This window comes from Paroedura picta, chromosome 14 (assembly GCF_049243985.1).
Source record: "Paroedura picta isolate Pp20150507F chromosome 14, Ppicta_v3.0, whole genome shotgun sequence".
NCBI lineage: Eukaryota > Metazoa > Chordata > Lepidosauria > Squamata > Gekkonidae > Paroedura > Paroedura picta.
This window is the reverse complement of record NC_135382.1, coordinates 40,221,458-40,245,801: the sequence shown is the minus strand read 5'-3', so window position 1 is coordinate 40,245,801 and position 24,344 is coordinate 40,221,458. Positions and strand designations below refer to the sequence as shown.

Below are 24,344 nucleotides of genomic sequence, written 5' to 3'. Positions count from 1 at the left end.
AAGAGGCGGCCGGCAGACCCGACCCAAACCCGCAGCCAACGACAGAGGCACTGCAGGAGAAGCCTTCTCCAAGGAGCCACAGCCAGGTCCCCGTGCAAGGACCCCGCAGCCCCCCGCAGCCCCCCAGCCCTGAGCGGGCAGCAGAGAGCCAGTGGCCGGCCAGTTCTCCTCCCTTGTCTCCAGGGCTGCAGGAAGAGGTGGAGGGAGCTGCAAGGCAGAAGGCGCGTGCCAGGCTGGCCGCTCAGCCCAGGCTCCGTATGGGCGAGGAGGAGGAGTGTTTGCAGGAGCAGGGCTGAGGGGGCTGGCAGGGGTTGCACCTGCTGTACAATAGCAGCAAGGCAGGGAGTAGAAGCCACCTGGCCCTGCCATTGGTGTCTCCCGGGGCTCCCTTGAGTCTGACCCTGACCTGCGCTCTGCAGTTCTGCTGTTGCATTTCCCGTTGGGCAGCAGCCGTGCCTGGATTGGCCCCGGGATCTGACTTTGCAATGATTTGGGCTGCCTGGGGGGGGGGTCTGCAATTGGGGCTCTCCTCTCACGAGGTGGGGGGGGCTAGAGGACAGGGAGGAGGAGAGGAGAATGAGGCCAGCCACTTTGGGGTCCCCGTGGAGGGGAAACGCAGAGCGCAAAGGAAGGAAACCAAAGGAGACAAGCTGTGCTGGGGGTGGGGGGAGTTCTGAAAAACAAGATGCTTCATTTTGGACAGCACCCCCCACCCCCACCCCCACCCCCACCGGGGCAGCCCTGTTTTTAAATCTGGCCCTTCTGTGACTCAGAAGAAAGAGGAAGAAAGTCATGAAAACCCCTGGCAGCAACGAAGCCAGCAGCCAGAGACAGGCAGCAGCAGCAGAACAAAAGTCACTTCCCCTGCCCCCCCCCGTGCCCCCCCCCTCACACGCTCTCTTCCCCAGCACCGGCAAGAGGAACTTCCTGCCCCACAGCTGTCCCCCCGACGGATGCAGCTGCAAGAGGCGATAAGTGGGGAGCCAGAGGGAGCCCTCCCCCCTGCCCACCAGCCCCTTCGAAGCCCCTTATCTCCTCCTCTGCACATTCCGCCCCGAATGCACAAGCTGGGCAGGAGAGCGCTTCTGTTTGCAGCAGCATGAAAAGGCAGGCGGCCACCTGTGCTCTGCTGCCAGCAGGATTCAGGCCCCGAGATTAGGACAAACCCATCCAGGCGGGTGAGGAGGGGGGCACACCGCAGTCCCTGCATGCCAAGGGCACCCACAGGGCCCCACAGCTGAGAGGGTGGAGGAATTCGAGCTGGGTTGGGCCATCAGGCAGGGTGGCGGAGGGGCGAGAGCTGGACCTCTCTACGCCTGGCCTGGCCTTCCTCTAGGCCACAGAGCTCGGGGGGACTGGCCTGGAACGCTGCAGGAGGGGGAAGCCAGGCAGGGAGGGGTGGGCAGGAACATCCGGGGGGGGGGTCCACAACAGTTTCCCACTGATGTCATAGAACCCGCTTCCAGGGTAGCTGAATCCCCACTCTGCCACAGAAGCTCACTGGGCCAGTCACACCCTTCCAGCATGACCTACCTAGCAGGGTTGTTGTGAGGGACAATGGAGGCAGGGAGAGTTGCTTTGGGAGGCAGGCACGATAGAGGTCAAGTGGCTCATAAATGAGGTCCCCGTCAGCCCCCCCTTTCCCTTGTGGCCAAATGTGGGGGTCGGGGGAGCCCAGAGCAAGCAGTGGGGACAAGCATTCCAATAATATCATGTGGGGGGGGCCTGTGGGCTCCTGCTTCAACGCCCCAGTTTCCATCCAGGAGAAGAGGCGCTTCTGGCTCCCTCCCCATTCCCTCTGCGCTTCCGGGTAGGGAGACCCCTGGCCCCCTCATTCATGCTACCGGCTCTTCCGCTTAGGAGCAGAGGGATGCTGCTCGACTCCAAGGCAGCTCTTGGCTGTGGACTCCAAACTCTCTGGTCTCAGCAAACAACTGGGAGGGGGAGCTGTCGAGGGAGCAAGAGAAAGGAGCAGGCAGGGGGGACACTACGCAGTGGCAGGCAATGGCCAACCAACTCTGAAGGCCCTTGTCTTGGAACCCCCTGAGTGGTCGGCCACAACCTGGGCGGGGGGGGGGGGAGGGAGGCAAGCCTGCTACCAAGAAGCATCTCAGCACTCCTAGCGGGCAGCCCGGGACTCTCTTCCGTTCTCCCCCAGAGGCTGTGAAGCATCTGCCCAAGGGGAGGGACAGCCGCAGTTCCCTGTCCTCTACCTCCTCATCTTCCACCTTCTGCACTCAACCTTGGAATGCATCCACTGATGCCCTGAGGCCCACAACCCTTCTGGCCTCCTCTGGCTGCACCGGGCGTGTCGGGGGTGAGGAGGGGGTGCTCATGGATCCAGGGAGCTGCTTGGCCAGTGGTGACCTATCAAAACCAGCCCCGTTGGTATGCAAGGCCAGGCCAGGCCAGCCAGCATTAAAGGGAAGCTGGACTAGGAACGAGAGGCCCCCCCACACACACACACACCCTTGCTGTGATCCTCTGGCTGAGGAGCAAAGCCCTCATGTGCTGCACGGCATGAAGGCAGCAGCCCTGGCAAAGGGCATGCGCACGCACACCCCACCACCCCGCCCTCAATTTGGGAAGATCGCCCTGACACACTTCAGAGATGGACAGATGAGCAGGTCTCGGGCTCTGCTTGGTATTAAGGCGATCCGTAGGCCACCAGCCGCTCCTGCCAAAGCCCTGCGTGGAGACGCCATATGTCTGGCAGCCGCGGAGGGATCAAAAAAACGCAGGACCTGCTCTGTCCCTTCGGGGTCAGCCCAGACTCAGGAGGCAGCCCAAGGGCCCCTCCCCCACAGCCTGGAAAGCTGGAGGGAAACCCCTCAGCTTCCGCCGCCTGGCCCTTGGCAGGAACCAAAATGGTTGGGTATTTTCCTGGAAAGAACAGAAGCTTTTGTTTAATAACAAAGGGGAAGATTTCTCTCCCCCCATACACACATACACACACACACACAACGATCCCTTCTGTGTGAGTCTGATTTGCATAGAGGGAGTTAATTTTAACACAGGCATCACAAGAGAGAGAGAGAGGCCTTCTCTTAAGAAACACCAGCGTGCTCGGAAGAGATGGAGACGTTGACAGAACACGGCCCTTAATCCCCAGAGCTCAATTCCTGCCCTCACGGCCATCAATCGTGTGTCTGGATGAGTGGCAGAAACCCATTAGGGCTGGCCCCCTCCCACCCCTGCCCCACCTGGGCAGAGGAACTGGAAGGGGAAGGGGAGAAGGGGGGGCGGGTTCCCAGTCCCAACCTTCCCCCATCCAGCCACAAGTACTGGTCATGCTGGAAACACTCCGCACCCCAAAATAAGTCTGGGGCCCCGTCGGGGGACACTGCCCTGCAAGAGGGCTCATGTGGCTCCTGGGTCCAAGGACTGATTTTAGCACAAAAGGGTCGGGGCGGGGCTAGGGGAAAGGACGCTTCGGAAGCAGTGAGTAGCCGTGCCCCACAAGATGCTCTGGAGCTCCCCGAATCCCACACCTTCGGGCTGCAGGCCCTACAAGGGAGCAGAGTCTGTGGGTCGAGATGGCCTTCTACCCCTGGGCTGAGCCATAGTCAAGTGTGTGTGCGGGGGGAGATGGGTGCCAACTTCTGTGGGGCCCACAGAACTCCAGAACTGCATCTGAACTGCAGGCAGCAGAGATCTGGCCTCCTGGAGCAGCAGGCTGCCTCTCTGGGATCCCCCCCCCACAGAAGGCCCTGCCTTCCCCACACCCGGCCTTCCCTCAGCTCCACCCCCAGCTGGAGTTGGCAACCCAGAGGGGCAGTCCCTCCATCTCACATCCACTTGTGGGCTTGGCGGGAGACCCCCCTTGTGCGTGGAGGGCCATGAGAAGAAGAAGAGTTGGGTTTTGCACCCTGCTTTTCACTGAAGGAGTCCCAAAGTGGTTTACAATCACCATTCCCTTCCTTTCCTCATAACAGACACCTGTGGGGGGGGGGGTCTGAGAGAGCTCTGGGAGAACTGCTCTGCAAGAGCAGCTCTACCAGGATTGTGACTAGCCCAAGGCTACCCAACTGGCTGCATGTGAAGGACGAGTGTGGAATCAAACCCAGTTCTCTAGATTAGAGGCTGCTGCTCTTAACAACTACACTAAAGCTGGTTCTCCAAGAAGAAGAGCCGGGGATTTGTACCCTACTATTTTACCACCCAAAGGACTCTGAAAGCGGCTTCCAATTGCCTTCCCTTCCTGTCCCCACAACAGACACTCTGTGAGGTAGAGGAGGAAGTTGCCTCCGCAGATTTAGGCCTTTGGTCCGCAGAGTCTGTTCTCCAGGGTCCCAAGCCAGGAGGCCTGCTGCCTGCCAGTGGAGCCCTTCCAGTTGCCAATTCTGCTTCCGGCAGGCCTGGGTGGGTGGCGCAGGGAGCCAGGCAAGGCGGAGGGTCCTGCTACTGGGGTGTCCCTCCCACACCAGTGCTGGGCTAGCAGGCTGCCCCTGGGAGCAGAAGAGCCTTCTGGCTGTTGACCGGCTCCCGTCCCTCTCTGGCCGCCCTCTGCGCTGGAGTGCTGGAAATCCTTCAGACGATGCATTAGGGCCCTGGGAAGAACATCTCTCCCCTGGGCTTCTTTCACTCTCTCATCTCCTTCCTTCTCAAGGGGAAAGAAATGCTGGTAAATGCAGAGAGCGACTTTGACTGGCAAGACAGTTCAGCTGGGAGTTGAGTTCTGCAGCCTGGTTGTCAGCTTTGCCCATTACAACCCAGCGGGCAGCTGGACACGCAAAGCAAACGGGCTAAAACCGAGCCAATAAATGCCTTGGATAAATCTGTGTTGGTCTTGAAGGTGCCTGGCTGGGCTCTGATTTTGTTGTGCTGCTTCAGACCAACACGGCGACCCCCTTGAATCCATCTTTAAAAGACCTTACTCTACTGGAAGGCAGCATGGCGGAAGCCCCCGTGGGGGGTGGACTGGGAGGGGGACCTGAGCTCGCCCCAACCCCGGAAGACACCTGTGGGGCATCCCTGAATCGGGGGCACATCAACAACATGTGCCCCCTTGGGGGTGCGCATGGCGAGCACCCATGCACAATGGGAGGGGAGCACCCTAGGTCCCCCCCCCGACACCTCCGAGGAGGGGGGGCACATTGACGGATCCCGGAGGGCAACACCTTTGCGCAGGCAGCAGAAATCGGTGGCTGAGCAGCAACGGAACCGGAGCGGAGCGCCCGGCCCTTAACATCCTCGCACAGCTCCGGCATGAAACCAGCCGAGAAAGACCTTTATTTCTCCCAGTGGTAAATGACAGCTTCAGTCAGCTCAGATTACAGCCCTCGCGCGTAAATCAGGGGGGGAGAGGCCTGGGCTGCCGGGCTGCATCCATCGGGCCGGTAGAGAAGCAAGCAGGACCTGATGCCGTCAGACGACTCGGTGGGCAGACCTCCCTGTCCTCTGTCAAAGAGGGTCGTGCCCCACCGCCTCGGCCGGGACCTGGGCTGGAGATGCTCTGAGGGGCCGGCGAGGCCAAGCCGCAGGTTCTGCCCCCCCCCTTGGCCGATGCCATGGCTGCTGTCAGGGTGGCAGGAGGCCTCTGGGTCATCCACACAGGCACCTCCCGCGGGGACATTTCGGAGCAGCCCAGATTGGGGAGGGGGGAGCCCCAAAGCGGCTGGGCTGCCCCCATTTTGTCCCTGCAAAGCAGCAGAGCACAAGGTGGCCCTTTCTCCTCAGCTCCCCATATTGTCCAGGTGAAGGATGAATGGCCGTGTCACCCCCCCCCCCCCCGCCTTCCTTCAGGAAATGTCCTCTCTCCCTGCAGAGGGCAAGCAGCAGCCACCAGGGCCCTGCTGGCACCAAGCAGATGGGGAGGGGGACGCTTTCAAAGGCTCCAAAGGAGGGACCTGATCCTGAAGGCGTTTTCTGCCCCACACTGGGCTTCCCTTTCATCCCTTTCCCTCCAGCTGTCTCAAGTGACCAGAGGTAACTCAGACTCCCTGCCTCTTGCTACCCAAATAGGGATCTTTTGTCAGCTCCTGTCTGGTGCCAGGACAAAAAAACCTTGCCAGAGCCCTGGACTGCGCATTTCATGCAGCATCTAGGCCTGGTTTTCTTCTGTGCAGGAAGAGAGCAGCATGCCTCTGAGCATGCGCAGAGAGTTTTACTGTCACCCCTGAGAAGCTGCAGTCCAGTCTGGGCTGAGCCCTCTGCTTAGAGGGGAGGGCTGCCAGGGTGCCAGGACAGGCGAACAAAAAGGCCGCAAGGTCAGGCAGAGTTCCACACAGGCTCTCTCATGCTTTGGCACTTGGTCAAGCAGAGCTTCTAGGGCGCTTGTGCGTGCGCACCCACGGGCACACCGGGAGAGCCAGGGGCCGGGAGGGGGGGGGCGGCGGCAGCCTTGGGACCCCCTTTCTGGCCGACGCCTTGGGGGGCAGGGCCGCTCTGGAGGAGGCAGCGGCGGGGCCGGGCGCAAAGTCCCCCCCGAGGCCGGGGTGGAGCAGCGGCGGCCACCTCCAGGGGCCCCGGCCTGGCGTCGTCGGGCCGGGCCGGGCGGCGTGCAGCGGGGGTGGAGCGCCCCCTGCCGGGAGCGGAAGGAGTCCCCGGCGGAGCCGAGCCGAGCCGAGCGAGCCGCCGCTGCGCCCGCCCAGTCGCCCGCGCCGCAGCCAGGCGAGGAGCGCACAAGGCGAGCGGGAGAAGCGGCGGGCGGAGGCGGGCGAGCGGGCTGCCTCGGCCGGCCGGGAGCCTCGCGGGCGCTTGCGGGAGTCGGGCGCGGCAGGAGCAGCAGGAGCAGCAGCAGCAGCAGCAGCCCCGGACGCAGCGCCGCCCCGGCCATGTCCGCCGACGCCCCAGCCTCGCCGCCCGGACGGAGGAGCCGGGAGCGCGGCGGCCTCCGAGGGCTGCCCGCGGGGCGCTGAGCCAGCCGGGCCAGGCGGAGCCGCGCGTCCCCCGCCGCCCGGACGAGGAAGGAGGGACTTGGCACCGCTGCCCGCCACACCAGCCCACGCCGGACCCTTCGGGAGCGCCGAACGCCGCAGCCGGAGCGCTCGCCCGGGCGGAGCCGCCTGCTTGGCCGGCCGCAGCTCCCAGCGGGGCCGGGCCGTTTGTTGGACGGCGCCGGGCGAGAGGGGGCAGAGGCGGCGGCGGCGGAGGCTCCCCGGCCAGATGGCCCCCCGAAGGGGCGCACGGCCGCCGACTCCGCAGTAGCGCCCAGGCAGCCTCGCGGCGGCGGCGGCAGCACAAGAGGAAAACGAGGAGCGGCGAGCCGTCGAGGAAGGCACCCGGCGACCCCGGCGCCGCTCGCCTGGCCCCACGGCTCCCTCCGGGCGACGGGCGTGAGCGAGCGGCGAGGATGCCCAGTCCGGCGGCGGCGGCGGAGGCGCGTGTGCCCGGGCGGGCCGGGGGCGGCGGCGGCGGCGGCCGGAGCAGCGAGTGAAGGGGCGGCGAGGGCCCGCCACGCCGCCTACCAAAGAGGCCGGAGCCGCCGGACTTCCCCCGACGCCGCCGCCGCGCAGTCTGGACGGAGAGAAGGCAGCGACCCCGCGGGCGGCGGGCGGCCAGGAGCGCGGCGCGGGGCAGGGTCGGGCGCTGGCCTGGACCGGAGCGGGCCGCCCCCCACCCCCCGCGCTGGACCCTTGGGACCCCGCCAAGCCCCTCTGGATTACTCGGCTCCCCCGGGGCTGCCCCCCGCGAGCGCCGGACGCCTCGCCGCCGCCCGTGGCCTCTCCGGAGCGCCTTACCTCAGCCCGCCACCCACCTCAGGACCGTAAGTGCGCCGCGGGCTCGGGCGGGCAGGGGGGGGGGGCGCCGGGTCCGACGCCGGGCGAGGAATGTACCCGGGGGGGGGGGGCTCCGGGACCTGCGGGAGAAGGGGGGGGCGCGGGCGCCCGGGCGCGTCCCGCTTTCCGGCAGCAGCTGGCGGGGATCGCCCGGATCTTGCCGTTTCCAAACAAAGGCGGAGGGGTGCGGGCTGGGGGGGGGACACATACAGATGTGGCCAGATGCGCGCCTCCGCCCTGACCCACGGGCCGCTCCGCGTGATGGGGGGCTCTCCGGGTGGGCGGGCAGGTGGGCACCCGAGGGAGCGGCTCAATCCGGACTGCAGAAGAGGCGCTCGGAAGCCGGCGGCGAGGGGGGAGGCGCGACGTGGACGCAGAGGCGCTCCCCACTGGCCTCCCGGCTCCCGGCCTGACCTCCCGCCTTCCCCGAGCGCCGCTGGACCTTGGCACGGCCGGCCTGGCGCTCGCAGGACCCGCGGCCTCACCCCGCCCCGTCCAGCAGCTTTCTTGCCCGCGCTCCTCTTTGTGCGAACGGCGCGCCGCCGACGGCCCCCTCTCCGCCCGTCCAGGAAGCTCCGGAGGCCGGCTGAGGACGAAGGGCGGTGGACCCCCGGAGCCCTTCCGCCCGAAGGCAGGAGCTCCGAAAACCCTTTGTCCCCCCCCCCCCCATAGGGCCGATGGGTGGTCTGGAGCCAACCAGCCTGCCACAGGGCAGGAAACCCCGGGCCAGGCCTGCCCCCTCTCCAGCCACAGCCTGGAGGAGTTGGCTTGGGAGACCAGCAACTCAATCTCTGGGGACACCCTGGAGCAGGGCTGGCCAAGGGAGAGAGGCCACTGGAGGAGCCAGAGGCAGACCCCAAAGTTCCTGTCTGGGCCCAAATAATGGGGGGGGGGACCCTTGGGGCACTTCCTGGGGGAGGAACTGGGGCTGCTCCCTGGACTCCATCCCATCAGGGCTTCCCATGGTGGGGCCCCCTCCCCCCTCCCGTGGCCTCCTTGTCACTACCCCCGCCATCCCCTGCATTCCCTTGCAGGGCAACCTCTGAAGCCCCCCCTCCCCATGCTTGTTTGGGGAGGGCAAGGGGTGGGTGCTCCAGGATGACTTCCTGGCAAAACCTATATGATGCTATGGGGTGCTTTTTGTAGCCGTGGTAGGGCCCCCCTAACCAGACTCCAGTGTGGGGCTGCAGCTGAGTTTGCCAGGAATTCCCGGGATTCCAGCCACTCTCCCATCTGCCCTTGAAACATACAAGGGAGGAGAGGGCAGTGCCTCTGGGGTTGTGCAGAATGCAGTCAGTGGCTGGGCCCAGCTTGCGTTCAGGTGGGAGCCCCATTGGAGACCCCAAGGCCAGAGGGAAAACCCACTGCTACCTCAGGCATCCCCAGGCTGAGCCTGGCCCCCAAACACCTTCCAGAGTCCTTGCTTCGAAGGGAGACTCAAATGGCCACCTGGATCCCCCCGAATGTGTGAACCAGCCCTTCCTAGAGGGGCTTCACCTGGGGCCTGAGACACTGTGCAAGGTGTGCAGCAGGTATCTCTTGAAATCCACCCCAGTCAGAGCCCTAAACGGGGACTCTCTCGGCCTTGGCTTGCGGCATCAGGAAATGAAGGGGGGGGCATTTGGACGGAGGGATGATGCCAGGTCGTTTGACCCTGCTTCCTCAAGAGCAGCGTGGATTTCCCTCCCACTAGTGCTCTAAGCAGACGGCTGCATCCTGAAGGCCGAGGGAACTCCCTGCCACCGGGAATTTCCCTGCCTCCCGCTCCAGCTCAGAAGCCCGAGGGCCCATTTTTGAGCCACGCAGAACTGAAGAGGACCATTCTCTTGGCTAGTTGAGCTTCTGCCTGGAACAATAGCTGGAAAAGGGCTGTCCTAAAAGGGCTGTGCGAAGATGGAGACTCCGGCCCCTGCCCCCCCCCACCGCAGAGGGGACGAAGGGCCCGCCAGCCAGCTTGTCCTTTGGAATGCAACCCCCCCCCCCAGGAGAATCGGAGGCTTGAACTGCTCTGCCTTGCGCACACGCACACACACAGACGCACACAGTGGCGATTAGCAAAGAATGCTTCTATGAGGCAAAAATTGTTCCTTCGGCAAAAGCCCTTCTAGCAAAAGCAGCACCCAAAGTTGGGAAGAAAAGAGGGGGGAGACGTCCAGGTTTGGAAGGAGTCCCTCTGAAACGCAAGTGTTTGTGGGGGGGGGGGGGGTTCTTGAACCTACCGCTGGTTTTCACTTGAGGCCTGGAAATGCTTGTGGGGGTTGTTGTCTCAGACTTGTGCCCTGGCTGCTGCTGGGGTGGGAGGGTGCCGACTCACGAGGTAGGAAGGAAGGAAGGAAGGAGGGAAGGAAGGAAGGAAGGAAGGAAGGAAGGAAGGAAGGAAGGAAGGAAGGAAGGAAGGAAGGAGGGAAGGAAGGAAGGAAGGAAGGAAGGAGGGAGGGAGGGAGGGAGGGGAGGGAGGAAGGAAGGAAGGAAGGAAGGAAGGAAGGAAGGAAGGAAGGAAGAAGGAAGGAAGGAAGGAAGGAAGGAAGGAAGGAAGGAAGGAAGGAAGGAAGGAAGGAAGGAAGGAAGGAAGGAAGGAAGGAGGGAAGGAAGGAAGGAAGGAAGGAAGGAGGGAAGGAAGGAAGGAAGGAAGGAAGGAAGGAAGGAAGGAAGGAAGGAAGGAAGGAAGGAAGGAAGGAAGGAAGCGGGCAAAGGAGCACAGCTGTTGTTGGGGACAGGTCTGCCTACAAGCGGGCAGGTTGAGACGCGCTTCCGGGGCAGCTTGGCTGGCGGAGGCGCTGACTCCAGGACGGCCAGGAAGGCCGCCGACTCTCCCCTTTCTTCCCTGGAGCCCCCCTACGAGAGCAGCCGGGTCGGCCAGGGAGCGCCCAGGAGGGGCCGTTGCCAGGGAGGGGAAGGACCCTGGAGGGCTTGCGGCCTCTGACGCTCGAGAGCATAGCCGTTGCGTGTGAGGAGAAATGTGAGGATTCTGACATTGGGGTGCTGGGTGCTGACAGACCGGGCCGGCCAGCAGTGTGAGCTCACTTGCGTATCTTCCCGGAGGTGGGGAGGTGTGTTATGTCACTGGGAGATGCCAGGATTGGCTGCCGGGCAGGAGGTGTGTTTGGAGGGGTTTGCCATTCCTGCCTGAGGTGACATCAGGGGTCCTCCCTGCTTAACTTCTGAGATCTGACAGGATCCGGCCGGCCTGGACAATCCAGGTTCGGTGGCAGGGGGCTAAGCAGAGGTCGATCCCGGTCCGATGCTCTAACCACTCCGCCACACCACCTCTGGGGGGCTGCAAAAGGACCCCGACCCCTCTTGCCCCGGGCAGCCTCCTCCCTACTTCCCAGGGCCCTGCCGGGGCCTCTCCTTCCTTCAACGAGGAGGAGTTCGAAGGGCCAGGAATGCAGCTGGGTGTGGTTTGCATATCAAAGCAGATGCTCCAGCATCCCGGGGGGGGGGGGGGGGGCTAGCCAAGCCGCTGCTTGTGTTGCATCCAGCCAGACTTGGGGTGAGCGTTTCTGTTTTCTCAGTGACATAATGGCTATTTATAACTCCGGCTCTGGGTTTGCTGGGCTGGGAATGAAATGAAATGCAGCTGTTGGGGGGCAGGGTCTGGCCGGCTGGATGTGTGTTTTGCAGGCCCAGCCAGAGAAACTTTCCCAGTGGATGTGGGGGGGGGAGGAGGAGGAGGTCAGGGCTGGCGCCTCTGGGGACAATTAGTTCCCCCCTCTGGGTTTCATGTAGCCCCTGCTGGGGAGGTCAGGGGCCAAGAGAGGCTGTAGCAACATCATCCTGACTCCATGGGGAGGGGGCTGGTGTGGGTGGCTGGGAGGAGGGTGAGAGGGAAGCAGGTGAGCTGGGGGGGGGGTAGGGCAGTTGAAGCTTCAGGGCTCAGGGGCAGCAGGAGCTCAGCTTTGAACTTGAGCTGGATCTCCCCAGAACCAGTGTGAGGCTCCAGCACTGTGACCCAAAGAAGGACCAGCTTCCGAATTCTTCTTGCAGCCAAAGACTCTGAGCACCTTGAAGACAAATGCATTTGCGTGGGGAGGGAGGGGATAAATCTGAGCATTTGCAGAGGGCTGTGTGGTCAGGATTCCCACACCTCTGGGGCTTTGAGGGCAGGTTTGAGCCCTGTGGTCCTGGTGAGGTTCAGTTCAGGCAGAGGAGAAGCCCCTTCATGGTGGCGGCTCCCAAGAAGTCCCCCCCCCACCCCTGCCAGGCTTCCCAGGAGCAAGAGGGAAGCGCTCACCATGTCTCTGCTGCACAGGAAGTGGCAGGGAGGCATTCCCAAGCGCACGGGCAGGCCTGGGAAACGAGAGCTGCCTGGAACGGAGGGCGGCTGGAGGACAGCCAAGCCCCGTGGAGAGTTGAGGAAGCAAGCGCTGAACTGCTGATCCCGGGTCCCTCTTGCCTGCACTCCTGGCTCTGCAGCTGCCTCCTGTAAGGGAGGCCCGTGTCATTCCACCCACCTTGCAGGGAGGGGCATTGAGGAAAAATGGCTCTCCGGAGACCAGCAAGGGAAATGTGAACCAGGCACCTTCTGGATCCTTGTACGACTGTGATTTACCAGCTCTGCTTGCTTCCTTGTAGTTCTCAGAGTTTCCTGATCCTGAGGCGACCCCTGTTGCTATTCTCAGGATGTGGGTGTGGGAGGTCTGCTGTGCCAGAAGAAATGGCCCAGGCCAGAGATGCCGCTCGCTCCTGCGGTTCTTAGGCAGTGCCAGGCTAGCGAGCCCTCCTTAGAGCAACGGAGCGCCGTCTGCCAGGGCCCCAGAGCCCTGCTCTTGGCAGAGGCAAAGGCAAGAAAGGGAAGGGAAGGGGCTCAGAGGAACAAGGGGCAGGGGCAAGCTGGTGAACTTGGCTGGGCAGCTCTTGGGGTTGACCCTTGCTGGAAAGCCAGCATGGTGCAGTGATTAAAAGGCTCCAATTTGGAGAACTGGTTTTGATTTCCCACTCCTTCACATGCAGCCAGCTGGGTAACCTCTCAGGGGCTGTTCTCACAGGGCAGTTCTGTCAGAGCTCTCTCAGCCCCACCTACCTCACAGGGTTTCTGTGGTGGGGAGAGGAAGTCATTGTGGGACTCCTTTGGGGAGTGAAACCATGGGTTATAAAAATGGAGCTCTTCTTCTTGGTAGGGCAGAAAATGCAGATCATTCAAATAAATGAGCCAAGGAGCATTCTGTAGGGAAAGGAGGACATATTCTGTCACTTTTCGCACAAAGGCTAGATTTCCTAGCTATAGTCGTTGGCTGGACTACCCTAAAAACATTTAGGTATGAGAATGCAGAATGATTATCTATTTTTGGTCATGAATATCTTTTTCTCACAATATAGAAAACATCTGGCAGATAGTTTCATGAAAAAGACATGACCACGCTCAGTGTCCAAAAGTCTATGTTGCTCATTAGTATGGCTTTTGCAATTCCCTGAGACTTGCAAGGATTTAGCGACAGAATCTGTTAATTGCAGCCTGCCCTGGCTCCCCTCTCTCTTTGCAGCTTCTCAACATTTTCGCAGCAGGCTCTTGGCCCAAGCCAGACTGCCCAAGGGGAACTTTTTGCTCAGAGCTGCCTGGTGGTCAGCCTGCGATTTTTGCCAGCCAAGCCCTCCCTGGTTCCAGTTAACGGTGGCCTGAGAGCGCCAGGTGTGGGCACAGGGCTCCCTCAGCCTCACCCACCTCACAGGGAGTCTGTTGTGGGGAGAGGAAAGGGAAGGCGACTATAAGCCGCTTTGAGCCTCCTTCGGGTAGAGAAAAGTGGCATATAAGAACCAACTTTTCTTCTTTTTCCTATTATTATACTTTTAGACCGTCTGTCTCCCAAAATGGGCTTGAGGCGATTTACAATATAATTACAACAGCATAATTTATTATGTTTTAATTGGTTTTTTTTAATTCTAAATAGCCACTAATTTAGCTAGCTGCTCCCCTGCTCTATCCCAGCCATCATTTCTCTTCCTTGTCCCTTGGCTGTGGGAGGAGCCTCTATCAGTGGCAAGGTGGAAGGGGGGAGGGGGAAGCCCTGAGATGGGCGGAGGGAGGCCAGGTGAAGTCGCTTTGGCCTCAGTCTCTGCCCTGGTGGGGGAGGAGAGATGGGGGGGGGGATTATTAGGACTTGTGTAGCCAAACCCCTGCCTGGTGGGCGGAAGGTCCCTGGTCAGTCTCTGGCATTGCCACGGGGAGGGCTGTGGGGAGCCAGCAAGGACGGGAATGGCCTTTCTCAGCCAGCAGAGGGGGAGACAGGGCTGCAGTGGGTCTGGAGGGCAGCTTTTGTTGGAGGGGCAGAGCTGGGGGAAGGAGGTGGAGGAAGGCAGCTCGGTCCAAACACAAACAGACCTTGTAAACCTCAAGTCTGCCCGGCCTGATCTATAAATAGGCATCCAAACTCTTATTGTTCAGCCCCCCCCCCCCCCCCGTTTAAATCCCTGTTTTCAGTCTAAGGTCTGGGGATTATTGCCGAGAATATCGTGGTGGGCTTGGATTTTGCACCTGGCTTGTAGGCACTAATGTTTGGCCTGTCAAAATTCCAGTGGGCAGATTTCCGGATTCTGTTTATTCACAGCCATTTATTTCCTCACTGGGGCTGCAGGCGGGTCACAGAAGGGGGGGTAAATATGTGGTAGAGCAGGGGTAGTCAACCTGTGGCAAACGCTGGCAGGGGCTCATGGGAATTGTAGTCCATGAACATCTGGAGCACCACAGGTTGACTACCACTGTGGTTGAGGACTGCCAAACACCCAAGGCTGCAGGTTGGCCAACATGTGGTAGGGCTACCCCTGAGAAGGAGATTTGGGGGCGAGGAGGAGAGGGGCCTCATCAGGGTCTAACATTTATTTTCATTGATGATTTTATTGACTGGTGTTATCAATAGTCGCCTTTCTCGCTTGGTCTCAAGGCAGCGAACACGGAATGAGTCGATACCATCGACAGACGGGACATTCGGCTGACAGTCCGGTGGGATTTGGGTTGCAGAAGCAACCAGCCGTCTCAAAACAGGACTGCGGAGTGACACGGCCCATGAAATGATGCCACAGTCATGTCGTAGGATCCAGGTTTCAGCAAGCTGAACATAGCCGTACAGACCGACGACAGTCCCTTGTGATTGTTCCAAGAAACTTTGTGGGTTATTTTGTATAGTGCAACACTGTTACTTGTATATAGAAAATGCATCTTGAATAATTCAGTTTAGCACAGTTTGCCCCTTTATCAGGAGGACTGTTGTGGTTAAGAGTGGTGGCCTCCAGTCTGGAGAACCGGGTTTGATTCTGCGCTTCTCTACATGTAGCCAGCTGGGTGACCTTGGGTCAGTCACAGTTCTCTCAGAGCTCTCTCAGCCTCAGGGTGTCTGTTGTGGGGAGAGGAAGGGTAGGCAATTGTAAGCCACTTTGGCACCCCTTCAGTTAATGAAAAGCAGAGTATAAAAACCAGCTCTACTCCTCTTCCTCCTCCTTCTCCTCCCAAACTCACCTGTAGGTTGGCCATTCTACCTGAATGTGGGATGAGGAAGGTTCAAGAGGCAGTGTGGTCCCCCCCCCCCACTTTCCCCTTTTCTCTCTTGGCAGTCTAGGGAAATCTGGAGACAGAGTGCGGGGGTGGGGTAGGGTCCTGGGGCCTTGCCCTCCTGGGCATGCCACCTGCACGGGTATTTCTGCCCTCTATTAGTAACAATCACGATGGAGCTTCTGGCATTTGGCTGCTGTCTGAGATTCGTCTCCCACCTGGCTGGCACCCATTTGGCCTCTTCTGTGCCGGAGGGTCGATACTCTATAGAAAATACATCTGAAATCTCAGGCACACTTTCTCTGCGTTCCAGGACTCTTCTGCTTTCATGAGTTCCTGAAGTCCCACACGAAAGCTTCACCCACCATTGCTTTTTAAGCCCAGCAGGAAAGCTTGAAAGAGCTCCACTCATAATTTGAGAAAGGAGAGACTCCCCCCCCCCTTTGTATGAGCTGTTCCAGCCATGCTCGCTCTTGCTGTCTTTCTCCCCCCACCTCCATCTGCTAGCTTGGAACATTTCCCCCAGCTGGGATGCATGCAAGAAAAGGAGGATTAGGGGAATCTAGTTCCATGGAGTCAACAGCCAGAAGGGTCACTCTGCCACACCAGCTCCACTTGCCTGCTAGAGATGGGTGCTGCAGTATGCAGCAGGGTGCAAGGCTCTTTCCCTCCCCTACAGGACCCCCATGCTTCCGGCTGTGGATTAAAAACAAAGTCTTCTCCTTCAGGTTTTGGTTCCAGGTGATGCAGGGCAATTGCAGCAAGGATGCTTTTGACCCCTGGAGAAGAGGCAAATGGTGCAGTGGGTTTCCCTGCTTCCCTTCCACCCCACCCCAGCACGAAAATGGGGTTTTACTGGCCAAGATCTGGTTCATTTTATGTTCAGCCAGAAGCCCTTTATTGGAGCTAAGCAGGGGAATGGTATTCCAAATCGTCAGGATAAACAAATAAAGGCTCAGGGGTTCTTTGGTGAATTTTGTCTTAGACTTAAGAGAAGACCTGTGCTGAGTGCTGAGGGAGGGACTCTTCGTGCAGTTTTAAGTTTGCAGACATGGACACCTTCGTCCCTCTGGCTGCCTCTAACCCCGCATGGGGGAGGTGAGAGGGATGGAGAAGCCAGCAGGCAGCCCTGGCGGAGTGGCCCATCAGAGGCCACTAGCCATGTGGACTCAAGGGAACCTCCACATCCAGAGGGGGTCAGCCTTGGAATGCCAGGATTAGGAGGCAGCACCAGGGGGAAGGAAGGCGCCCAGTTGGCTAGATCTTCAGGCAACTAACTGCTTGGCTGCTTTGTAGGATGGGACACCGGAGTCAATGGCTTCTTCTGGTGCTTTTAGGTACTTTTGTCTGGGCACCTCTGGGCAGAGATCCCCCCAAACCTTTCTCTGCTTTTCCCTTTCCTTTCCTACCCACTCCCTGCGGAGCCAAGGTATTAACAATTTAAAAATAAGAAATTGCACCATAAAAATTTTATTTGTGAAAACAAAGCATTGGAAAGGACCTCCAAGGCTGATCCCTGAACTGTGACATTGGCCGGGGTGTGTGTGTGTGTGTGTGTGTGTTTGTGTGTGTGTGTGGCTTGCAGTGCTCCTTGCAGAAAACTTGGGCTCCAATCGCCCTCCCTTCTTTTCCAAGATCTCAGAGATCCTGGCTGAGTATGAGGAAACTGAGCACCCTACACATCCTAGCCTCAAGCCCCCCACACCCACATCCCCCTCAAAGCCTCACCCCCCCACTTTGCAAGAGCCCCAGGCCCATGCTTTCCCACACATGTGTGGGGTTTTTGTGAATGCGATGCTGGAAGCAGCAGGGAATGGGGAAACCTGATCAGCCAGCAATGAAGCCGGGTGACAGAGAGGAAGTGTTCATGGTCTGCCAGCTGTTTCTGGGACTTAAAAAGGAACATCTGGGAGCCCGCCTCACACATAACCCCCACTGTACTGCACAGCGCTCCTTGGGTTCGTTGGGATGTCCCAGTGGGGCAGCACCGGGGTGAGGCCTCGGCCATATCACAGCGTAATTCCTCTGTAATCCGCAGAGCCAAAAGGTGAACTTGAGCCCTGTGGCTGGCTGGGACTCCAGTTTCCCACACTGCTCGTGGCTGGAGGCAGAGGAAGAAAGTCCTGGCTCTTTTCAACGGGGGAGACAGAGAGAGGGGAGGCCCCGGCGCCTCCGTTTGCCTGAGCTGCTCCTCCGCGGAGCTCTCTCACTCACTCACTCACTCACTCACGAATAGCCGAGCCGGGAGCAGCCATCTGCCTGGATGGCGACCAGCCATCCCCGCCTTAAGCCGTCATTCGCTGGCCCTCTTTCAGCCCCGCGCCAGCAGCGAGTTGGTGTGTGGATGGGGGGGGGGGCTCTCGCTTTCCCTTATTCCCCCGCCATCCCTGCTTCTGCCTGTGTGTAATTAACAGAGTAATTAAAAACAGGATGAGTTAATTGGTATTCATTTATGTGGCAGATGTTTTTAATTGAGATACGAAACAATTTACCTGTTTATATAAACAATAGTGAACGGAGGCTTGTAAAACAGGCTTTTTCCCTTCCGAGCCCTGCAGAATCCAAGCAGGTTTCTTGCTGCTCCTGATCCAACCTGAGGCGGGATGGATTGACGGGACGGAGAAGGGGTGGGGGCCGTGCTTGACTGCACGCCGTCTGCACCAGCACACCTGGGGCCTCCCCAGAGGGAGGAGGAAGCCCTTCACGTGACCTCTGCCCCACAACGCCTACAGTCCCCGGAGTCTTCCTGTGCACTTGGGCGCTGTCTGGAGAGGACCTGCTTCAGTTATGCATCCTTTCCGTTGCAGTTGCCAACTCAGGACTGAGCCATTAAGGTCCTGCTCCCCATGCACATGTGCCCCTTTTCCCAAATGGAGTTGCTTTTCCAAGCCCCAAGGGTTGACCCCCCCCCCCCCCGGACAGCTGCGCCCCCTGCTGTTGTTTCCAGGAATCGGCTCCTGCACAGACTGGAAATCCCTTCTCCAGACATCCCCTCTTCGTTCCCCAGCTTGGTCTGCAGTGCTGCTGCCTTCTAGTGACGCGGGCCCCCTCTGGCCGCCCCTTCCGGGGTCTCAGGCTGAGAAAGGCCCTTCACATCACTCACTGTCCGGCCCGTTTAAGCGGAGATGCTGCCAGGGATTGAACCGGGGACGTGGTGCAACCTGCAGCAGGGGCTCTCCCACTGAACCGTGGCCCCTCCCCAAAGAGAAGTTTTCCTGACAACGTGATCCCAGTAAAGACGAACATTCCGCTTTGCAGAGTGCCTGGGGAGGGGTGGGGTGCACATGGGTGTACAGAATCTGCCTGCATCCATCCCCAGATCATCATTTGGGAAGGGGCCGAAGGAAAGTTGCCGTGTTTGGGGCATTTGCAACATCTTCTCTTAGCAAATTATCTGGTGTGGTTTGGAAATTACAGCGATTGGGGTGGGCTTGTATGGGCGTGAGGGTCATTGCCGAAAGCACCAAAGGCTGAGGTTAGGGGAAGAGCCTCTCTTGAGCGTGCCAGAAGTCTCGGGTTCGATCAGCGGCATCTCCAGCTAAGAGGGAAAGGCAGGTGATGGGAAAGGCCCAGACCCAGAGAGGGGCTAGCGGTCCGAAGGGAGATGGAGGGTCTGAGTCAGCGGAAGGCAGCTTCAGGTGTGATTCACACGCGCGCTCACACGGCCAGTTCTAGCATCTTGTTAATGTTTGTGTGTGGGCCAGAATATGAAGATATTTTTCATAATGTTCTGTCGGGCTCATGCACGGTTGTTTGCTGGCAGCGCCAAGGCCCTTTGGGGAGGGCCTTTTGGCCTGGGATCCCATGGGGCAGAAAGAGCAAAGGGGCAGGCAGTTGACCCCAAAAGATCAGCTTGAGCCGATGCAGGCGGTCTCTGGCCCGTGCATCAAGAAGTTTCCAGCCCATGCAGATTGTGAAGGGGGCCAGGGCGTCAGGACGGCCTCCTCTGAGCCCCAGAGACGTGTGGGGTAAATGTTTCAAGAGTCAGAGCTCCCTTTGTCAGGAGAGTCTCAGGGCCTGGGACGCCCTCTAGGAACCTGAACGGGGCAGCCTCCGGGGGCAAATGTGCTTCTTTCTCGGCCTCCCTTCCTCCATCCAAAGGCAAGCCCGGGGTGAGGGAGCGTTCCGCACCTTCCTGGGCACGGGCCGGTTCTTGGCTCTCCCCGGGAAGGGGCACCACACGCCTCTCGCTTTCCTGGAGTCACGGCCCACAGCAGATGAGAAATGCGAGAGGGAAGCGTTTGGCGGACGGTGCGCAGAGGCCTTGGCAGGCTGCCGGAGAGAGCAGATGGCTGCAAGCCCAGCTGCAGGGAGAGCCGGCTGGTCTCAGGTGTGCCGAGTCCCCGGAAGATTTGGCATCTCCCACTAATGAATATCAAAGAGGGGGCAAGGAGCAGCATGGCTCTGCGCCTCAACACGGCGATTTCCCCTCTCAGCAGGTACTGAATCATTGCTGTCAAGCCAAGTGCCAACGTTGTGTCTGTGTGTGTGTGTGTGTGTGGGGGGGGGGTTGAGCCTCTCCTAATCGCTCTGGGGGCTTAGAATTCCCTGGGGGAGGAAGAAGGAAGGACAGGATGGAGGGGGGGGGGAGAAAGTGGGCCCTGCCCCTTCCCTTTCTTGTGGCTCAGTGGCCTTTCACAAAGCCCAGGCGAGTACCTCAGACGATCACAGAGAGGGATCCAGGGAGGCCTTCAGAGGGCAACTTTATTGGGGGGGGGGCTGCAGGGGAGAGCAGCTGACCTTCTCAGGGCCAGGCTGACCGCCTTCCCATTTTGTGACCTGGCAGGGGGCAGCCTGGCTGGCAAACCTCACCCAGCCTCTTGTGCTGCATCTTCCAAGGGGCTATTTCTGTGGGGTCTCCGGGCGGCAGGGAGTCAAGCGTGTCTCTCCTTGCTAGCATGGGGTCATGGTTAAGAGTGGCAGCTTCTAATCTGGTGAGCTGGGTTTGATTCCCAGTCCCAGTCCTGTTAGAGCTGTTCTCACAGAGCAATTCTCTCAGCTGTCACACCTCTGGTGGAGGATGGGTGAGAACTACCCGGGTGTGTTTCAAGGAGGGCGAACCCCCTCCCCCCCATTCCCCCTGCTTGTGTGGGGAGGAGGGCCTGGGGGAGGCCAGTTGTGCACCCCTTCCCCCCCCCCTTGGGCCTTTCCCATGTGCTCCTGGCCTGCAGTCTGTCCTCCGCTTGCTGCGGGCGCTGAGCGCCTGGCCTAACAGGATCCAGATGGGCCTGCTCCATCCCCAGGGAGCTGATGGCGGGGTTGATCTTGGCCCCCGCCGCTGAGGAGCAAGAATGCACAGCCTTTATTTGGAAGGAGGCAGCCCAGCTCCTCCAGCATCTGGGTTCCATTTGGAGAGCATGAAATGCGGCTGTGATGTCATGCGATTGCTGCTTGAACCTTTGCTCAGCTTCCCTCTCCCAGGCGGGAGGGAGGGGCTGGGGGAGGAAAAGGTGAGGAGGACGAGCTGCATGCTTCCCTCCTGCTTGTGGGGCTCTCCCGCCACCCCCACAGCTGGCCCACGGTGACAGGTCTGCTGCCTCCACTGCTGCTTTGAGGAGAGCCCCCGGGATGCCCGGTGAGCCCCCCAGGAGCTGCTCTGAGGAGAGCCCCCATGTGCCTGGCTGCGAATGACTGCTAGCCTTCAGAACGGTCCTACAGCCTGTGGCCTTGGCTTGGCCCTCCACACAGGACAGCTTGTTTGTTGTTCTGTTTTCGATCAAACTGCAATTCAGGAGGGGGAGCATGAAGGATTCCACCTAGCTTAGGCCAGGTCTGCACAGGGGAAGGGGTAGCAATCCGACAGGTAAGATCAAGCACCATGCAAGTTGGGGAAACATCTCTCTCGCGTACTTCCCTACGTAGACAGTGTTCCCCACAAGTAGAAAAGTAGCATCTCAAGCAGTAAAGAACCTTCTGTTTGGGTCAGGATATTTTCTCTCTTGTGTTTTGGGCACCTCAAACACTAGCCTGGGTTACCAATGATGGAGCATGTTTCTTAGCTGATTATTTTTAACTGCAAAGGGTTTTTATAGATTTTATTTATGGGGTTTTTAAGGTCGTTAGCTGCCCCAAGACTATTGCTGAAGAGGGACAGCCTAAAAATCAAATACATAAATAAATAAAAGACTTGCAGAGTTTTAAAAAATGAGACACAACATTCCAAAGCGGCCTTCAGCGAAAGGGTCGTATCCCCTCAACCACGCAGGAGTCGACCTCCTCATTAGCTGCTGGTGTTGACCAGGGGAAAGCAGCCCTTTGCTTGCCTCACGAATCATTCTGAAGTCTGAAGTCGTTTTAGGTCTCTGCGTCCAGTGACCACCCGGCCCCCGGGTGATCCCTGGGACCCCCATTCCCTGGCAGCAGTTTGGTCTCGAGAAGTGGATGGTTTCCGGGCAAGAAGGCCTCGGTCTTCCCACGTCAGGTCCTGCCGGCTCCCCTCAACAGCATGTAGACTAAGTGGGCACTGAGCAGAGAAGTAGTCCTGGATTTTCAGTACGCCACTTGTCACTACCCAAAGGAGTCCCAAAACAGCTTACAAGCACCTACCCTTCCTCCCCCCATAACACATATCCTGCGAGGCAGATGAAGCCGAGAGAGCTCCGAGAGAACTGCACTGCAGGAAAGAGCTCTGAGAGAACTGTGACTAGCCCAGGTCTCATGCGCCTCAAAGAATACCCTTCCCCTCCCTATAACAGGACCTTGTGAGGTAGATAGGGCTGAGAGAGCTCTGAGAGAATTGTAACTAGCCTAAGGTCACCCAGCTGGCTGCCTGTGAAGGAGGAGGTGTGGGCACATGGACCCAGCTCTCCAGATTCGAGGCCACCACCCTTAACCATGGCCCCAGGCTGGCTCTAATGAAGGTGAAACAGCCCCGCCAGCAATATGCTCCGCCAGTGCGTGGAAGGCACCCCTGCCCTTTGGGCCTTCTGTGGCTGCTCGGGGCCCCCCTGCCTCACTTCTAGCCCCGGCTGGAACTGAAAAGGAGCCAGGGGGGCACAGGCCAAGGGCCACGGAGCAGCACTGGGGGGGGGGGCTGCAGTGGGGGGGGGGCAAGAGGAGGCCAAGACTGATCTTTTCTTTTTGAGACTCTTGCCTCCCTGTTTGTGCTGCACAGCCCCTAATGGGAACCAGATGGCGGGAAGCAGACCCGGCTCTCCGCAGGCGGGACACATTATTTTGCTCCCCCCACCCCACCCCCAATCCCTTTCCCCATCCCGAGGAAAGACATTCGTGGCTGCTGCCTTGGGGGAGGGCTCACTGGGGATCGGGGCTGCCTTCTGGCTCCTGCCTGCACCAAGAGGGAATGGCTCCTTGATGGCAGCACTCGCACCCGGGGCCCGGCCACAACGGCTGATTTCCCACAGACTAAGAAGAGGCTGAAAAGCTTCTCCGGCTCAGGGAGCCACAAGTCACCTGAAAGCCAAAGGAATCCCAGCCGGGCACAGAACGAGGCTCTTCCTCCCACCCTCCCATGACAGGCTGCAGGTAGGCTGCTCCCTGTCATAAGGCGTGATTTGGGCACGCACCAAACCGCCACAGCAGTCGGTCCCTGGCACCACGTCCAGGACCCAGAGAGAACCCCCCCCCAAACAAAAAGAAGAAGAAGAAGTTGGTTCTTCTGTGCTGCTTTTCCCACCCGAAGGAGGCTCAAAGCGGCTTACAATCGCCTTCCCATTCCTCTCCCCAAAACAACGTCTGGCCTTCCAGATGGCAAAGGCAGACCAGACCCAAAGGGAAGCAGGCAGCATGGCCAAAGCCAGGCAAGTGCATGTGGCCCCTTTCATCAGCTAGGGTAGCTCACTATTGCATGTGTGTGGTTGCCAGCCTCCTGGTGTGGCCTGGAGATCTCCTGGAATTACACCTGATCTCCAAATGGCTTAAGGGCCTCCAATATGGGAAGCTGCATTTGATTCCCCACTCCTATTCCACAAGCAGCCAGCTGGGTGGCCTTGGGCCAGTCACAGTTCTCTCAGAGCTCTCAGACCCACCTACCTCACAGGGCGTTTGTTGTGAGGAGAGGGAAGGCAATTGTAACCTGCTTTGAGACTCCATTGAGAAGTGAAAAGCAGGGTACGAAAAAAAACAGCTCATCTTCTTGGAAAGTCACAGTTCTCTCAGAGCTGTTCTTGCAGAGCAGTCCTCTTAGAGCTCTCTCAGCCCCACCTGCCTCACAGGGTGCCAGTTGTGAGGAGAGTAAGGGAGAGGTGTGTAGAAGCTGCTTTGGGACTCCTTCAGGTAGTGAAAAGCGGAGTGTAAAATACCAGCTCTTCTTCTTCTTCTTCTTCCTGTGCCTATCCCTGTCCAGTTCCATACATGCTCTGGGCCCTGGGAGAAGCCTGGCACAGACCACCTTGGCCTGGTCCCTGCTGCCCGGCAGCCCTGCGCAATGTGTGCTCCCCGGCTGCCCAGGCACTGGCCGGCATTCTGGACCCGCTCTGTCCCTTGCAGTCCTGCGGGGGTGACAGATCTCTGGACACGCCAGGGCTGCTGCGTTTCCCATCTGCTGCATAAAGCTCTCAGCTGCTGTTTGGCTCGGCCCTGTCATTCACGACTCCACTTATAAATAAAGCAGGAAGTGAGTGTGTGTCTGTGGCGGGGGGGGGGGGGGGCGTTCTCAGGCATGGATGGTTGCAGGAATGCTGTCAGTAGCCGGAGCGATGTGCAGCATTTCACATGATGCTTCGCACCCCTCAACACTTCCAAAAACAGCACGGGATCAGGGAGAAGGATGGAAAATTTATTGGCGGCAGCCAGTCTGGAAATAAACGGGATCAGAGCCCCAGGAGAACTTTGTGGGAGCCAAGCATCACCAGTCAGTGGCACTTGGCCATACTGGTACCAAGCGTGCTCCGCTCTGCCATATGTGAGGACGCACCGAGCGCAGCTCTCCTCCCCCTCCCCCTCCCCCGCGAAACCAGCCTGGGACATTTTGATTTCTGAGAGCCGACATGTCTTTGAGCTCTCGTGCTGACAAGCCAGTAGGATCGTCTTCAAAGATGTTGTTGCTAGGGAGCTAAAGGGCAAAACACGAAAGCCGCTTTGATGTTAGCCCTTGCAGCCACCCGGGAAAGGACCAAGCAGTTGCCACACCTGTGCCAGCCAAACTCCGAGCAGGCATCCTGGATGCAAACCCGTCTCCT

General features: G+C 59.5%; 1 protein-coding gene across 5 annotated transcripts in view; it reads left to right on the top strand.

The window, feature by feature from the left end:
- Nucleotides 1-7,482: 7,482 nt before the first annotated feature.
- CBFA2T3 (CBFA2/RUNX1 partner transcriptional co-repressor 3) overlaps nucleotides 7,483-24,344 on the top strand; it is a 38,269-nt gene continuing 21,407 nt past the window's right edge. For all 5 annotated transcript variants that reach the window (XM_077310792.1, XM_077310789.1, XM_077310791.1 and 2 more), the window contains exon 1: nucleotides 7,483-7,708. The gene's annotated coding sequence lies outside the window, so the exon portion shown is untranslated. The remainder of the gene's footprint in view (nucleotides 7,709-24,344) is intronic.